The sequence below is a fragment of the Helianthus annuus genome, chromosome 15, assembly GCF_002127325.2.
Source record: "Helianthus annuus cultivar XRQ/B chromosome 15, HanXRQr2.0-SUNRISE, whole genome shotgun sequence".
NCBI classification, from domain to species: domain Eukaryota; kingdom Viridiplantae; phylum Streptophyta; class Magnoliopsida; order Asterales; family Asteraceae; genus Helianthus; species Helianthus annuus.
Window position 1 is genome coordinate 13,840,658 of NC_035447.2, and position 19,015 is coordinate 13,859,672.

At 34.9% G+C, this 19,015-nt stretch overlaps 2 long non-coding RNA genes across 2 annotated transcripts; one reads left to right on the plus strand and one right to left on the minus strand.

Moving 5' to 3' along the window:
- Positions 1 to 3,996: 3,996 nt before the first annotated feature.
- Positions 3,997 to 4,310, plus strand: LOC110914811. The gene is made up of 2 exons (XR_002578615.2): positions 3,997 to 4,057; positions 4,133 to 4,310. It is a non-coding gene; the product is annotated as an uncharacterized LOC110914811 (long non-coding RNA).
- An 8,251-nt stretch (positions 4,311 to 12,561) lies between these two features.
- Positions 12,562 to 15,345, minus strand: LOC110914810. Its single transcript, XR_002578613.2, has 3 exons — positions 15,213 to 15,345; positions 14,304 to 14,390; positions 12,562 to 12,831 (listed from the first exon to the last, which is right to left on the minus strand). It is a non-coding gene; the product is annotated as an uncharacterized LOC110914810 (long non-coding RNA).
- Between the last annotated feature and the right edge of the window lie 3,670 nt (positions 15,346 to 19,015).

Here is a 19,015-nt window from a genome sequence, read left to right on the forward strand (position 1 = left end):
TAGGTTAATTTCAGATATGACATAGTGAAAGGATAAATTGTTTTTGTAGTTTTGATTTTACTTTATTCTGTTATATTTTGATCTTTTCCTTCATTTTTGGGACTGATAAGTGTCATGGTTGTGTGATAATTATGATATTTAGGTCATTTAGATATGGAATAGTGAAAAGATAGATTGTTATGTATTTTTGATTTTAGTTTGTTCTGTGGGATGCTCGATGAGCAGATCTAGGGTTTCATGAGATGTATCACAAGCTTTATCTGGCAAGGGATCCACAGATTTGAACAAGGGATCCGTTTGATGTGGATTTGTTAGTAGATGCGGTTATTTCCTACATCCGATGTTTTAGTTAGGATTTACCTTTTTAATTTTTTTATGTTTACTTGTTTATTTATATGTCACATGCAGATTAGTAAGACAAAGGTGTTTCTAAGGGCCGGACAGATGGCAGAGTTTGATGGTTGTCGGACTAAGGTCCTAAGTTATACGACCTAGATGGCTTGGATGTTTCCCAAGTGTTCTATGATGCATAAGCTGAGCCTGTGAGGGTATGATGCATAAGCTGAGCCTGTGAGGCTATGATGCATAAGCTGAGCCTGTCGACTCTATGATGCATAAGCTGAGCTTGTGTTCTTAATATGTCTGAACTGAAACTGTTAAGGCTATGATGCATAAGCTGAGCCTGTGAGGTTACATATGTGTTTCTTGTGCTTAAAACAGTTGTACATCATGCTTTAAAGGTTGTTTAAGTTTAGTGGAAAATTACTCTTGTACATCATGCTTTAAAGCGGGGTTACATAACACAATAGACTGTGATGATGATTGTATTTTGAGGGTACATAGAAGATCCGAGTAGCATCTTGGCGGGGCAATATCCAGGTTGCATAGTTCTCACTTTGCAACCGTGTGTTGCAGCCATGGCTTTACCCGTAGTTGTGTTCATCTCTCAATTACATGTCTGAGTCTTCCAGTTGTAAAAGTATTATCACAGATTCACAGATCTAAAAGTACATGTCTGAAAGACAGCTTGCTTGCTGCAGTCTCTATAAAGTACTATACGATATATCACTTGGATGTTTCCCAAGTGTTCTATGATGCATAAGCTGAGCCTGTGAGGCTATGATGCATAAGCTGAGCCTGTGAGGCTATGATGCATAATAGACTGTGAAGTGAAATGGACGGTCCAGATCTAGATCCGTGTGATAAAGTTAAAAAAATGGACGGCAGATGTAGATCCGTGTAAAGGGTAAATGGTTTTGTGTTTTCTTGTGCCTTAACAGTTGTACATTGTGCATTATAAGTGTTTTTTCAACACCTTGTTCAATTACCATCTTGTCTTTGATATATGTTTATTAAAGTGATAGGAAGAGCTTGACGGATGTTCGAAGGACGAAATCTGAGGTTTACGAAGGATTTTCGCATGTGTTTTGTGATGAATCGACTCAGGTTAGGTTCTAAATGTTGATTTATCTTTAATCTTGATGTGGATTTGTTAGTAGATGCGGTTATTTCAAATTAGGTTGAAAGTTTTGTGATATTTGAATTTGTATTTTTGGTGATGATAGTTAGGTTAATTTCAGATATGACATAGTGAAAGGATAAATTGTTTTTGTAGTTTTGATTTTACTGTGTTCTGTTATATTTTGATCTTTTCCTTCATTTTTGGGACTGATAAGTGTCATGGTTTTGTGATAATTATGATATTTAGGTCATTTTTGGGGATGATAAGTGTTGTAGCTGAGCCTGTGAGGCTATGATGCATAAGCTGAGCCTGTGAGGCTATGATGCATAAGCTGAGCCTGTCGACTCTATGATGCATAAGCTGAGCCTGTCGACTCTATGATGCATAAGCTGAGCCTGTCGACTCTATGATGCATAAGCTGAGCTTTGTTCTTAATATGTCTGAACTGAAACTGTTAAGGCTATGATGCATAAGCTGAGCCTGTGAGGTTACATATGTGTTTCTTGTGCTTAAAACAGCTGTACATCATGCTTTAAAGGTTGTTTAAGTTTAGTGGAAAATTACTCTTGTACATCATGCTTTAAAGCGGGGTTACATAACACAATAGACTGTGATGATGATTGTATTTTGAGGGTACATAGAAGATCCGAGTAGCATCTTGGCGGGGCAATATCCAGGTTGCATAGTTCTCACTTTGCAACCGTGTGTTGCAGCCATGGCTTTACCCGTAGTTGTGTTCATCTCTCAATTACATGTCTGAGTCTTCCAGTTGAGTGTAGTTGAGAGTTTGTAAAGTGTGAGTAGAGTGTAGATATCTCTGAATTATTTATAGAGACTGAAGCAAGCATGCTGTCTTTCAAGCATGTTGTCTTTCAAACAGTGTATGGAAGAGTGTTGATATATTATACAGACTGCAGCAAGCAAGCTGTCTTTCACACAAAAGTAAAGTGTTGCTTTTTCCTGTTGATTGTACTTCCCTGCTTTTGGCATCCCTTTTTGTGAGATGTGATGTTGTTTTGTGAGATGTGTGAGCATTGAGAGAGAAAGCATATGGTGATCCGTGTGAAGTCAAATGGACGGTTTACGTAACACCCAAGCTATGACAGGTCATCATTCCAACGAGCTATCTTAGCAACCCAGTGTTAAAGGTCTTCCTTTTAAAAGGTCGAAGAACAGTTCAGGCTTGACCATAGATGCGGTCTCACCATCCCATGTCAGATTCAAGAACAGTTCAGGTATGTCACTCGCAACTCGCAAGGAAACCTTTTTTTAGGATCTGAATTTAATTAGTTATACCTTTGGTTAACGACTGTCACGATCACTATTTTTACAGAACAAGCTCACTCCGATCTTCTGGCTGCCGGAGAAAGTGTATCTGCTTGGAGAGTCTCGGAATCGGCTTTAGTGACGCTGAACGCTGCTTCATTCGAATCGATGGGGGCTTCATATGCAGAATGTTCCGTCACTTAGTGATCTCATGCTCACTCAAGCAGAGGTAAAGTAAAGTTTATCATCATTCATCAATTTTCTTTTCTTTTTTAGAATAAAGGTTTTTATATTTGCAACTTGACAAAATGTCATTTATATTAAATTTATTTTAAGTTAATAGTGTACTGGTTATAACTAATATCAAATCTTTACTAATACTTGATTTCTTTTTATCATGGTTGACTTTGCGAGAACTAACGGAGCTTGTGTTCTTAATATGTCTGAACTGAAAGTGTTTGAGGCTATGATGCATAAGCTGACTCTGTCAGGTTACATATTTGTTTCTTGTGCTTAAAACACGTGTACTTCATGCTTTAAAGGTTGTTTAAGTTTCGTGGCAAATTACTCTTGTTGTGTACTCCGGATTTTGTGTTCTTAATCTGTCTGAACTGAAAGTGTTTGAGGCTGTGATGCGAAAGCTGAGCTTGTGTTCTTAATAAACATATGTGAAGGACAAGATGGTAATTGAACAAGGTGTTGAAAAAACACTTAATGCACAATGTACAACTGTTAAGGAACAAGAAAACACAAACCCTTTTACCCTTTACAAGGTTATACATCTTCCGTCCAAATGTTCTTAATCTGTCTGAACTGAAAGTGTTTGAGGCTGTGATGCGAAAGCTGAGCTTGTGTTCTTAATCTGTCTGAACTAAAAGTGTTGAGTCTATGATGCATAAGCTGACCTTGTGTTCTTAATCTGTCTGAACTAAAAGTGTTTTGAGGCTGTGATGCAAAAACTGAGCCTGTGTAATCTATCTGAACTGAAAGTGTTTGAGGCTGTGATGCAAAAACTGAGCCTGTGTAATCTATCCAACAACTCAAGCAAATGTTTTCTTTGCATTTTAGGGGGAACATGGGTGCATCTCTCCACAGGGCATACAAGACACAGGTTATTGGCGGCAGCTCGCCATATTTAACATATAAAAAAACTTTATATGTTAAATTTGGCGGGCTTCCGCCAATGACCTGTGTCTTGTATGCCCTGTGGAGAGATGCACCCATCTTCCCCCTAAAAAACATAGAAAACATTTGCTTGAGTTGTTGGACCGAGCGAACCTTGCATAATGCGTCAAGGGAAACTATTGGTCGAGCGAGACATTTGTTCAGGTATCCTTATTTCATGATAAAATGATTATGAATAGCTGTGCATAAACTAATCGCAAGTTTGTTTGGTATATGCAGGGTAATAGGGAACAGAGGTTGAACCTGTGGTTTGACGCAACAAAGAACTTCCGTACTTACTCTATTCTATGACTACTGCAGTGACACCGGTCGGCTTGAATCGAGCCCAAATCAGTTTTCTGGATTTGAAATGATAGCCATTCAAGTTTATAATAAAAAGCAATCATGCTGTAGTGAACTACTTTAAAAAAAAAAACAGATGTATGTATGTATGCATGTTCTGATTATATATTATTGATTATGTATTCATTATTGATTATCTTGTATACACTTGTACGAAGTGTCATGCACAGCAAAAGGTAAAGTTATTCTTTGTGTGCATTGCCACTCAAGTTCATTGTTTGGGTCAACTAACGGGTCAAAATAGGCTTTCGAACTCTAAAAATGGATCTTCGGAATCAGTTAGTTGTAGCAAGAAAATGGTTGGTTGGGTTATGTGGTTAACTTTACTAGATATGCCATCACTTCATCTGTTATAAAACACAATATTGACCCATCGGTTGGCAGGTTTCAAATCTTGACTTGACCTTTAGAGCATATGTATTGGTAAATATCTGCCAACGTGCAGTAAGTAATCAGACAGCGTTACCTTTTCAACACTTAACATTTTAATGTTGTTTTTGTAGTTATGTTTAATACAAGTATAAATAGTTGGACAAAGGAACCTAAAATCTTGACCCGGATTACAATTTAAATTACATAAGGTACTAATAGATCCTACTTGACCCGGATTACATCTCTAAACAATGAAACCCTAAAATCTTGAGCCATTTTTCTCTCTAAATTCACTTGCTACAATTTATCGCGCCATATTGAAATCGAAGAACAACAAACCTATAGGTGATAAACTAACGGTAAACGAGTATCCTATTGTAAATCGTCACTCCCGCCAAACCTATAGGTGATAAACTAACGGTAAACGAGTATTCTATTGTAAATCGTCACTCCCGCCGCATCGCGCGGGTAAATGGCTAGTATATATATATATATATATATATATATATATATATATATATATAGGGGATGGTTCAAATGAAAACCACTTTTAACGCGAAAACTCGAAAACTAACTAAAAAAAGCCTAAAAAACACACAAAAAATTTTTTTTTTTTTTTTTCAATTTTTTTAATAAAAATCGCTAGTTTTTATATATAAAAAAAAACTTTTTTTCAAAAAAAAAAAAAAAAAAAAAAAATTTGTGTAGTGCACATGTGTAATAATACACATGTGTAGTACACAGACACATGTGCAGTATTACACATGTGCACTACACAAAAAATTTTTTTTTTTTTTTTTTTTTGAAATTTTTTTTTTTTAATAAAAAAACCTGCGAAAATTTGATTGAAAAAAAAAATTTTAAAAAAAAAAATTTTTTTGCATGTTTTTTTGGCTTTTTTTAATTAGTTTTCGAGTTTTCGCGTTAACTAGTGGTTTTCATTTGAACCTTCCCCTATATATATATATATATATATATATAGGAGTTGGCCAGAAAATCCAAATTTCCTAAAAAGTGTAAAAAGTCATAAAACACCATAATGTCAACCATAAAACACACCAAAAACCCACAAATAATATGATGAAGATTACTAAAACATCATGTATGTGGGTTTTGTGTTGTGTTTTAGATGTTAAGGCTCTGATTGTGGAATGACAAATATTATTGTGTTTTATGTTGTTTAGCATTGTGTGTTTTATATTCATAGTTCTACGATGGTATGTTTGAAGTTTTTATGGACTATTAGAGTTTGAATATGGTGTTTTAGTAATATTCATTCTATTATTTGTGAGTTTTAAGTGTGTTTTATGCCTGAAATTATTGTGTTTTATGACTTTTTACATTTTTTAGGAAAAACACACTTTCCGTAGGATCGCCACTATAAATATATATATATATATATATATATATATATATATATATAGAAAGTATAATGTACTTCAAGGCTTAACCTACATTAACATACATGACAAAAAATATAACGTGCGTTATTATCATAGAACGTGCGTGATTATAGTCCCATGCGTGATTATGTGGTCCCATGCGTGATTATGTGGTCCTATGCGTGATTATACCCCTGATCCAACGGTTACCATTGTCTCCTACGTGATGTATGATAAGGCTTTTTGTATGTTAACCTTACTATATATATATATATATATATATATATATATATATATATATATATATATATATATATATATATATATATATATATAGGGTAGGGACAATGTACATTAATTCAGAAGTGTGAGAAGTGTATTATAACATTGTATATAACACCATATAAACACCGTATAACATTATGTAACACCATATAACACTATGTAACACAATATAACACTATACATCTATCATAGACATGTTATCAGACAAACTATACTGTTATATTTGGTATATAGTGTTACATAGTGTTATATGATGTTATATAGTGTTACATATTGTTATACGGTGTTTATATGGTGTTATATAGTGTTATATATAGTGTTATAATACACTTCTCACACTTTTGGATTAATGTACATGATTCTCTACGTATATATATATATATATATATATATATAGGGGAAGGTTCATTTGAGAAGAAATTTAATGTGAGAATAAAAAGAAGAAAGGGCATAATGGTAAAATATTAAATAGTTTATAACTCCTCCCATTAATTATGTTATCTCTCATTAATAAAGCAAAAAAAACATTTTATCCTACACATTTCAAAATCTATCCTACATGTATCTTACACTTATCGAAATTTACCCTACGCACATCTAAATTTATCATACACATTTAAGAATTTATCCTATACATACTAAAATTAACACATGTCGAAAATTGTCCTTCATCCTAAATTATTTTATCTTGAAAGAGTATATTTGAAAGTGAGTTACAATTTTAATTAGTTAGCTAATTAATTACAATTAGAAATTTACCTATATGCCCTTATTAATAATATTAAATACACATATTAAATAAAGTAAAATGGAGCATTTCTATTGGTTTAGAAATTATTCTTTTTATTCTTACAAAATTTTTCTTCTCATTTGAACTCTCCATTATATATATATATATAGAGAGAGAGAGAGAGGCTGGTTAACGTACAATAGGGCTTATCGTACATTACGCACGCGATAACCCCAGCCGTCAGATCTTCATCTCCCATGCAATTTCATACCTCCATGCGAACTGTACGAGCTATGCGAATTCAATCTTCCACATGCGATTTTCTCCATCTACACACCCCATGCCATTTTTCACATTACCCCATGCTAACCATTTTTCACATGCGATATTAAATTTTCCACATGCGATTCTACACACCCCATGCCATTTTTCACATTACCCCATGCTAGCCATTTTTTCACATGTGATATTCAATCTTCCACATGCGATCCTACACACCCCATGCCATTTTTCATATTACCCCATGCCATTTTTCACATGCGATTTTAAATTAATCACATGCGATTCTACACACCCCATGCCATTTTTCACATTACCCCATGCTAGCCATTTTTTCACATGCGATATTCAATCTTCCACATGCGATTCTACACACTCCATGCCATTTTTCACATTACCCCATGCCATTTTTTCACAATTTTTTCACATGCGATATTCAAATCTTCCACATGCGATTTTGTCCATCTACACACCGCATGCCATTTTTCACACTACCCCATGCTAACCATTTTTTAACTTGCGATATGTATTGAATTCGCACCAGATCCGCACCTGATTGAACGGCTGGGATGATCACGTACGTATCGTACGATAAGCGCATTTGTATTTTACTCTTTACCTATATATATATATATATATATATATATATATATATATAGGGTAAGGTTCATGCGAGAACCACCTTTATTGTGAGAACCGTGAGAACCAATGTGAACACAAGCTAAAATAGCTAAAAAAACCTAAAAGAAACCTAACCCCCAACCCCCCACCCCCCAAAAACCTAAACCCCCCCACCCCCCCCCCCCCCAAAAAAAAAACCTAACCCCCCCCCCCCCCCCAAAAAAAAACCTAACCCCCCCCCAAAGCTAAATGCTAAAAACTAAAACCCTCAAAAAACTTAAAAAAAACCTAACCCCCCCCCACCCCCCCCCCCCAAAAAAACCTAAACCCCCTCCCCCACCCCCCAAAAACCTAAACCCCCCCCCCCCCCCCCAAGCTAAAATGCTAAAACTAAACCCCCAAAAAACCTAAAAAATCTAAAAAAATCAAAAAAAAATCTAAAATTTTTTTTTATTTTTTTACTATTTTTTATGTCCAAATCGCTACTTTTAATAGCCAAAAAAAAATTTTTTTTTTGGATACTAAAAGTAGCGATTTTTATATAAAAAATAGTAAAAAAATAAAAAAAAAATTTTTGGGTGTTTTTTAGATTTTTTTAGGTATTACTTTTTGTGTTCACACTAGTTTTCGCGGTTCTCGCAATAAAGGGTGGTTCCTAACGGATCTTTGTCATATATATATATATAGGGGGCTGCTAGAATGAAAACCACCCCGAGTTGTAAGAACCGCGAGAACTACACCCCACGGAGCGCCGTTCGCCATGATTTTTTTTTTACAAGTAGATGTGTGTATTATAAACACAGCCGTAAAAAATCATGGCGAACGGCGCTCCGTGGGTGTAGTTTTTTACACCACAAGTTTAGTGTTTTTAATTTTTTTTCACCAAACTTGTGGTGTAAAAAACTACACCCCACGGAGCGCCGTTCGCCATGATTTTTTACGGCTGTGTTTATAATATACACATCTACTTGTAAAAAAAATCATGGCGAACGGCGCTCCGTGGGGTGTAGTTTTCGCGGTTCTTACAACTCGAGGTGGTTTTCATTCTAGCGGCTCCCTATATATATATATATATATATATATATATATATATATATATATATATATAGGGAGGGGCCCATGCGAGAGCTCCATTTATTGCGAGAACCAATGTGAACACAACCTAAAATAGCTAAAAAAACCTAAAAAACCTAACCCCCCCCCCCCCAAAAACCTAAACCCCCCCCCACCCCAGCTAAAATGCTAAAAACTAAACCTCAAAAAACCTAAAAAATCTAAAAAAAATCAAAAAAAAAATCTAATTTTTTTAATATTTTTTATGCTCAAATCGCTACTTTTAGTGGGCAATTTTTTTTTTTAAATTTTTTTTGGCTTCGAAAAGTAGCGATTTTTATATAAAAAAATATTAATTTTTTTTGTGTGATTTTTAGCTATTTTTAGGCATTTTTGGTTGTGTTCACATTGGTTCTCGCGGTTCTCGCAATAAGAGGTGGTTCTCGCATGATCTTCTCCCTATATATATATAGGGGAAGGTTCAAATGAAAACCACTAGTTATTGTGAAAACTCGAAAACTAATTAAAAAAAACCAAAAAAACATACAAAAAAATTTTTTTTTTTAATTTTTTTTTGCAATCAAAATTTCGCAGGTTTTTTAATATAAAAAAAATTTTCAAAAAAAAAAAAAATTTTTTTGTGTAGTGCACATGTGTAATACTGCACATATGTATGTGTACTACACATGTGTATTATTACACATGTGCACGACACAATTTTTTTTTTTTTTTTGAAAAAAAGCTTTTTTTATATATATAAAAACTAGCGATTTTTAGAAAAAAAAAATTGAAAAAAAAAATTTTTTTTTGTGTGTTTTTTAGGCTTTTTTTAGTTAGTTTTCGAGTTTTCACAATAAAAGTGGTTTTCATTTGAACCATCCCCTATATATATATATATATATATATATATATATATATATATATATATATGATCCGTATCAAGAGAGAACCAAGCCGAGTTGCAAGAACCGTAGGAACCACTCTAAATCAATAGTTTTTTGACACCTCATCAATTCTACTTTTTAAACTGCAAGGGTGTTTTGGACAATTTACATTTGAATTCTCTTTCCACTGTCAATCGCCATTTCTCTTTAAATTACAATTTCTCCGTCTCTCTCTCCCTCTCTCTCTTCATATCCATCATCTTCAAGATTTCTCTCTCCTTCTCCCTTCATCATCTGGCTTAATAAGGGTTTTGAAACCCTATGCCCTCCCTATTTCTACCACCATCCATCACCGCTTCTACCACCATCATTCACCGTCAAAACCAGCACCCCCCACCGCAACCACCCACCTCTTCTACCTTCAACCCACAAGAACAGATCTGAACCTCCACCACTAGTCGTCACTCCTCCACCACCCTTCAAACCACCAGCCGTCCTTCCTCCACCACTAGACGCTGCCTCGGCGTTTTCCCATTTTGATTTTGTAGTGTTATTCTTTTTCAAGGTTCAAATTTTGCTTTAGCTATGATTATACATACATCAATACACATATAAACATGTGGCGGAGCGTGACACATGGCCTTCACATTCCATCTCGCCGATCGATCACCGGAAACAGATTATTCTCATCTCAATCGGTACAGTTTTGTTTTTCTTATTTTGAATCGGTAGAGGTTTAATCTTAATATAAATTATTGTACGTATTAGCGGATTTAATCATGCAGTTATCGTTTTTCGTTGATTTGATTATGAAATTATGTTTACGTTCTGTATAGGTTGATTTTATATGATGAAATTTGTTTAGGTTGCATGAATTTAGGTTTTTATGTTGAGTTGTTTAAAGGTTAATTAATTGTATATGCTGAAATTTGTTTAGGTTATATGAATGAGTTGTTTAAAGATTAATTGTATATAATGAATTTGTTTAGGTTGTATAAATTTAGGTTTTTATATGAGTTGTGTTGTTGATTGAAGGTTAACTGTATATGATGAAATTTGTTTAGGCTGTATGAGTTTAGGTTTTTATGAGTTGTGATAACTGATGAGTTGTTTTGGATTATTTTAAATAGAATACGGGGTGGTCATCGTATACGATTGTGTTGGAGCAGGAGGTGCTGGACTTCGAGATGCTATAGGGCTGTCTGAGCATGGATTCATTATTCCTTATATTACCAAGTTGTTTCCGACTTGTTCGCACACTGTTGCTGCTCAGGTTTGTAATTTGTTGGTTGTTAGACATTCATCCTTGTGTATAATTTATGTTGCTGATTATAAGTTACAAGTTACGGATATCATTAATGTTATGATGATATAGCTATGAAATGTCTGGAACTTTAGATAATTCCAAGAAACAAAATGGTACTTTTTAGGATTTGTATTTAGGAGTAGGATTAGAGGGTGTGTGACTTGGCCTTTCTAATAAAATGACTAGCGGAAAAGTGCTAGCATTCCAACACTTGGCCTATTATGAGAAGTTTAGCTGGGTAAAAAACAGTAGTTTGATGCTCAACAAAATGAAATTATAAAGGGTGGGGCAGAAAATGAACAAAAAAGGTGAAGCATAGCTAGAAAACTAGTAGAGAGAGGCAAAAAAGAGAGGAAGTATGACTCGTTGTATGCTCCATTATCATGTCACAAGTTTTCTATGGTCTATGAGTTGAGTCTATGTTATATGTATGTGTATATGTCACATTGTCACTTGATAACAAAACATACAATGTTCTTCCACCCAAACATGAAAAGTTTTAAGTTTTTGGATAAGATCTTCACAAATACGTACTTATTCAGTGAATTATGTGCCTAATTGCATTCCATTATTAGCTTCTAGTTGTGCTTGCCTTGATATACTAAGCTAGGCTATGAACCTATATACGCACGCCTTCGTTTGTTCTTTAATGTGCCTGTGCTTGTGATAAAAGCTTGCTTCCTTTTTAACGCATGCATAGTGGAATTAGTGCTGCTTTAAGGAATATGACCGAGGATGACTAGAGGTGGCACATGTATGGTACAGTAAAGGGAAGCGACTGGTTAGGTATGTATGTAGTATGTTATAGTGTGTTTGGGTGTTGATTTAAAAGTTGTTGTGGGATTGTGAATATTGATAATAATGATAATTTTTGTAAACTTGTTGCAGTTTATAATGATCGTTGCAGCAAGCTCAGTTGGTGAGGAGCAATTTTATCGCGGTGCTGTTCAGGTGAGTTTAAAACCGCGGCGTAAAAAAGTTTAAGACCGTGTCGGGTTGGAGTTGATACTGATGTTGTTTCTGATGTCTATGAGGATAAGTTTAAAACGCAAAATTTTAAAACCAGGGCGTAAATTTGTTTTTTACGCCCCATGTAAAAATAGTTTACATACATACACCTAGTTAAACAATCAACGCCTTACGTAAATATTTTAGTAAACTTTTTTATGCCCCATGTAATAATAGCAACGTTATCACACACGACATCAGGTGTAAAATTATTTTTTGAATGGTTCACGTACGAAAAAACTGTGTATGAAAAACTAAAAAACCTGTAAAAAACTTTTTTAAAATTTTACGCTACCTTGTGAAACTTAAAAACCCTGTAAAACACTTTTTTATAAAATTTTACGCCACCCGTAAAAACTATACACGAAAAAACTGAGTATGAAAAAAAACCTGTAAAAAACTTTTTTAACACTTGTAACACCGTAGTTACTAAATTACGGTTTTGCATATAAATACCACAATTAGATGTGTAGTTAAGACTACACATACTATAAAAATGCAGGTTTATTAAAACTTTTACAAATCATAAGTTGTTCAACATGACGTAATTGAGTTCGTCGTTCAAAATTTACGTCGGGCTATGTGCGGAAGCATGTAACTTTATAGTTTTCGGTTCTTCGATGATGCTTGATCGTCTTCCGGCATCCAAAATGTACCTACATTTCATAAACATGAAATGCTTTAGTCATACGGGGTTTAAAACGTGTCAAAAAGAGTCCGGGAAACAAAACTAATTGAAATACATTTTTGTACAGGGTCTACCGTAAATTACGGTGGCTACCGTAATTTACGGTAGCCAGCCACCGTAATTTACGGTAGACCCTGAATGTTGATTCTTCCCACCGTAAAGCAGGGGATTCATGGCGTAAAGACTTATAGGCTACCGTATGTTACGGTAGCTACCGTAACCTACGGTGGCCCCTGCAGGATTTTCCAAGTTTGCCGTTTTCTAAAACGGAAACCTTCATAACTTTTAATCCGCTTGTCCGTTTGACCTACCGTTTCTTCCTACGTGTTTGAAATTTGATTCTCCATCATGTGGAGTTAAAATCCAACATCCGGATTAACAAAATTTAAGACTTTTAAGCCTTCGGCTTATTACCCTTTTACCAAACTTTGACCCGTTCGTGATTTTATCAAGCAAACATGTTGTTTGATTCTAAATTCTCATCTTTTCCTTGTTAATATCATATTAGATTCAATTCACGAGTTTATATACATTCTTAAACCCGTTTTTACTTAGATGTTTAATTGACCCGTTAAGGGCATTTAAGCACTTTTACGCATGATCCACACTCGTTTATTCCTAGCGTCTTATTTCCACATTATTTATCAAATGATCTTCCATCACAACTATATTTGTGATGGATTTAATGTGGCGATCTATATAATCCGAGTTTTACCCCTCGGATTATCATTTTACGACTAAGACTCATATAGGGTCTCTTGACCAAGGATTTACATCTTTCGCTTTTATACTTGTTCTAAGTATTGACTTGATTATAAAACTCGTTTTCAAGCGACTTCTAAGGGTCGCTTGCTTAATTTCACTTACAAGAGCGTTTTGTTCATTTTTAACTCTTCTTTTGCGACGAAGGGCTTGCTTAAGCCATGCACGCCCAAAATCTCATTTTTATCCAAATCTTGTTTTCAAAACACTTTGTCTATAATTTAAATCCTTCGGTTTACCTTTTAAGGTAACCAAATGTCCCTTTTTACTTTGCCTAACTCTCATAGAACTTCACGTTTTAAATGAGTAATTAACCTATCACACATACCTGGCTCGGATCAACATATTGACCCATTTAATGCTTTGCTTAATAAACGCTAACTAATAGCGATGCAAATTTCCATTCGATATATATTCCTGTAATCATACACTCGAAAAATTCATTAGTCGATATTGTCAAAGGGTAATATTTTCACCTTTTGACCCGTTTAGTCTAAATGACCGGTTTATCGATTTACTTCTATTTAACCATTATTATGGTTTCTTTCATCTTTGATTATCCTGTTCCGTACGACTACATGACAGAACATCATTTTTTTTATTGTTTAGTTATCACATTCGTAATTTATATGATAAGAGAATATTCCACAATTTAAGACTAGTGTAAGTTATGCTTACCTCACATCCAAGCAACGTTTTCTTTTCGTACTTGCTCCGTTTGACCCGCTTCCTCCCAAGCCTCCATCTAGCTTGTCAAGAGTCAAACTATCATCATAATTCGTAAGACGGTTAGTTTAGTCGTTGTCAATCACGACTATTCCAATTTACGTATTTTCTCTCAAAATTATCATTTGATTTTATTAATTGTCAGTTTGACTTTTTTTAAAAGTCAAATGCCCATTAGTATATGAATTGCACATTTAAGTTTATCAACTAGTTTTGGTCATTTTCATATGACCCGGTAGGCATTCTTTTAAGCCATCGTTTTTAACTAATCTTTTAACCGGGTTATTACATTTCCAACACCTTATCTTGTTTAAGCGATTATCAAGACTAATTTATTCATTCGTTTTGCAAGAACTAAGGGTTTCTCATAAACGAGTGATACCCGTTTTATCATATCACTAGTGTTCACCCGAACACCTAATATAATTAAGTTCTATCTACAAACTAGTACGTACCCAATTTCACTTAGGCATTTTATCGAACACCTTATGGGCGAAATTCGTATATTTCTTTTATCAAGTTCATGGTTATTGTTTTAACCAAGTTTTAACATCAAATTCAACCCTCTATGTCTAGTGTATATAGACATCATCCAGAACTATTATTATCACAACAATTTCACATATTTATCATCACTTTTCAAGTGATCATCATAGTACCATAAAACCCACTTATCACCTACAAGGTCATTAGTTAAATCTCTAGTTTTATGGCACTATTTCACTAAATTTACCTCTAGGGTTCGTTCCTAGATTCATAGAAATCACAATTTCACTATAACATTCTTATTTGAAACAAGAATTCATTCATGCATGACTATCAAATTTCACAAGTATCATCAAACATCGAAATTCAACATACCTTGTGATCCCCTAAGCTTGGTGATCACGATTTTATTAAAAGCCCCAATTTCCCGGCTCGATTTCTCTTTGATTCTGGCAATTTTCGTGAGTTAGGGTTCTTGGAAGGGAACCCCCTTTTTGCTCCTGATGTTGATCGACCAAACACACACACAATGTGTGTGTTTTGGTTTTTATTTCATTTAACTCAAAACATTATCATGTTTGCCTCTTTTTAGTCCCTCAAGTTTCAAAGGTTATAAAATGGTTAACTATTTCAAGTTTCCTTCCTTTCTTTATTGTTTTCAAACAATTAACTAACTAGGTTAATTATTCCTAGTTAACTTAATGGGTTCGGGAAGTCATAACCCATTATATTTTATGTCCCGTTAACTCATGCCTTTTTATATACTTTGTTTCCTCAAAGCATTCATCCTTCTTAAAAATTTTTATTCAATTATTTATTTAAATCCTAATATTTACCGGGTTACTTTTACCGCCAACGGTATTTTACCCGCCTTTTAATATTAACGGGGTTTGATTACCAAACCCGTTTTCGGGGTGTTACAAAACTTTACTTAAAAACTTTACGATACCCGTGAAAAAACTATACACGAAAAAACTGAGTATGAAAAGTTCACAACTGGGGCGTAAAAAATTTACAATCTGGGTGTAAAAAAAGGTTTACAACCGCGGCTTAAAAAAGTTTACAATCGGGCCGTAAAAAAAGTTTATAACCACGGTTTAAAAAAAAATTTACAACCGTGGTGTAAAAAATGTTTAACTTTTTTTAACAGGGGCATAATTTTTTTTTTTTTTTTGCAATCGAGGGGCGTAGAAGTTTTGTGATTTTTACAAGTTTTTGTGTGGTGTCCGTGCAGACCTCAAACGATGGAGGTGCCAACTCTCATTTACAAGAAATGAAAAACGAGGACTTCGCTTTATTTTTTTTATTTTACATTTGTGGTGATTTACTTTAATGTAAATATTTATTGCATGTTTCAAAAAAAAATTATTAAGAGTAAACTTCCGTTTTGCTTTTTATGGTTTGGTCACTTTAACAGTTTTGCCCCAAACCTTTGAAAATAACCATTTTCCTCCAATAGTTTGCTATGGTTTTTCTATTTTAAAACCGGGGCATATTTTTTTTTAAACCGGGGCGTAAAAAAGTTTAAAACCTGGGCGTAAAAAATTATCTGAGACTTTACTGCATGTTTATAATTTTTTTTAGTTAAAAAACAATCTCATTAACAAAAACACAATCAATAATGATACCAATCATTAAAGGCCATAGTAAAAAAGACCAATTTAACCTTATCTCACTAAAAACAAAAAAAATTATCATTAATTAAAGCAAAATTATTATAATGTTGTATTGTCTTTTAATCTCATCCATCAAAACCAACTTGATCAATGGCTAATATTGGTTCCTGCGGTTCTTACAACTTAAGGTTGTTCTCATTTTACCCAATATATATATAGGGTAAGTTTCATGCGAGAACCACATTTATTACGAAAACCACGAGATCCAATGTGAACACAACCAAAGAAAAACCTAACCCCCCCCCCAAAAAAAAAGAAAGAAAAAAAAGAAAAACTAAAGCAATCATCTTTTGGGGTTTTAATTTTTAGCATTTAGTTTACGGGGGTTAGGTTTTTTTTGGAGGGGGGGTTAGGTTTTTTATAGGTATTTTTGGTTGTGTTCATATTGGTTCTCGCGGTTCTCGCAATAAAGGTGGTTCTCCCATGAACCTTACCCTATATATATATACACATATATAGGGGACCGCTAAAATGAAAACCACCTCCGGTTGTAAGAAGCATGAGAACTACACCGTACGGGGCGACTTGGACCAAAATTTTTTTTATAAACGTAGATGCGTGTATTATAAACACATTTGTAAAAAAAATTCAAAAAAAAAAAATTGTCGTGTGTGTAGTTTTGAGCACCACAAGTTTGTGTTTACGGGTACCGTAAGTTTTAAATAAAATTCACGTGGACGACTTCTGTACTAACTCTCTACTTAGGCCTTTTGTTAGCGGATCCGCAATATTATCCTTTGATCTCACGTAGTCAACAGTGATAATTCCTGTAGAGATTAGTTGTCGTATCGTATTATGTCTACGTCTGATATGTCTGTTCCTACCATTATACATTGTGCTACGAGCTCTGCCAAGTGCCGATTGGCTATCACAATGTATACAAATGGCCGTTGCCGGCTTAGGCCATCTTGGTATATCCTCAACAAATTGACGTAGCCATTCTGCCTCTTCACCTGCTTTATCTAAAGCGATGAACTCAGATTCCATCGTGGATCTAGCAATTACCGTTTGTTTTGATGATTTCCACGATATCGCTGCACCTCCAAGTGTGAATACATACCCACTTGTTGCTCTGGAATCATTCGTGTCAGATATCCAATTTGCATCACAGTGTCCTTCTATAACTGCTGGATATCTGTTATAATGCAACCCGTATTCTCGAGTGTATCTTAAGTAACGAAGCAACCGAGTGATACAGTTCCAATGCATTGAACTTGGGTTGCTTGTATATCTACTTAGCTTGCTCACAGCAAATGCTATGTCTGGTCGAGTACAACTCATAAGATACATCAAGCTACCAATAATTCTTGAGTATTCCAACTGGTTTACGGGTTCACCTCTATTCTTGGCTAGATGTTGACTTGTGTCAAGTGGAGTTCTAGCTTCATTAGAGTCATTCGCATTGAACTTCTCAAGAATTTTGTCCACATAGTGGGATTGACTTAAAACGAGTCCATTTTGGGTTCGCGTGATTTTGACCCCCAAAATCACATCCGCCAGACCCATGTCTTTCATGTCAAATCTTGCTTTTAGCATGTTCTTTGTAGATTTTATGATTTTGTCATCGCTTCCAGCAATGAGCATATCATCTACATATAGACACAAAATGACATATCCATCAGATGTGTCCTTCACATACACACACTTGTCACATTCATTGATTTTGAACCCTGCATCAAGCATGACATGATCAAACTTTTGATGCCATTGTTTTGGAGCTTGTTTCAATCCATACAAGGATTTCACAAGTTTACACACTTTCTTTTCTTGCCCAATAGCTGTGAAGCCTTCGGGTTGCTCCATGTAGATTTCTTCCTCGAGAATCCCATTCAAGAAAGCTGTTTTCACATCCATTTGGTGAACTTCCAAATTTCTAATGGCGGCAATGGCAAGCACCAACCTGATGGATGTTATTCGCGTAACTGGCGAATATGTATCAAAGTAATCTAAACCTTCTCGTTGTTTATATCCTTTGATCACCAACCTTGCTTTGTACTTATCGATGGTTCCATCTGGTTTCATCTTCTTCTTGAAGATCCATCGATATCCTAGTGGTTTACATCCTTGAGGAAGGTCCACTAGTTCCCAGGTATGGTTCTGTAAGATAGAGTCTATCTCACTTTTGATTGCCTCCCTCCACTGAGGTCCTTCTGAGGAATGTACCGCTTGTTGGTACGTTTGAGGTTCATCTTCTATCATATAGGTAAGAAACTCAGGTCCAAAGGATTTTTCAGTCCTTTGTCGTTTACTTTTCCTGATTTCAACTTCCTCGGTCTTAGATTGTTCTCGAGGTTCATCGTTTTCAACTTCTCCCTCGGGAACAATTTCCTCAACCGGTCTAGAAGAACTCGGTTCACTTTTATCTAAGCATGGGAACACATGTTCAAACCATGATGCATCCTTAGATTCAATTATGGTGCCTTTGCATATTCCAGGATTCTTAGAATCATGCACAAGAAAACGATAAGGACCATAAGGACGGGTGTATCCTATAAATACACA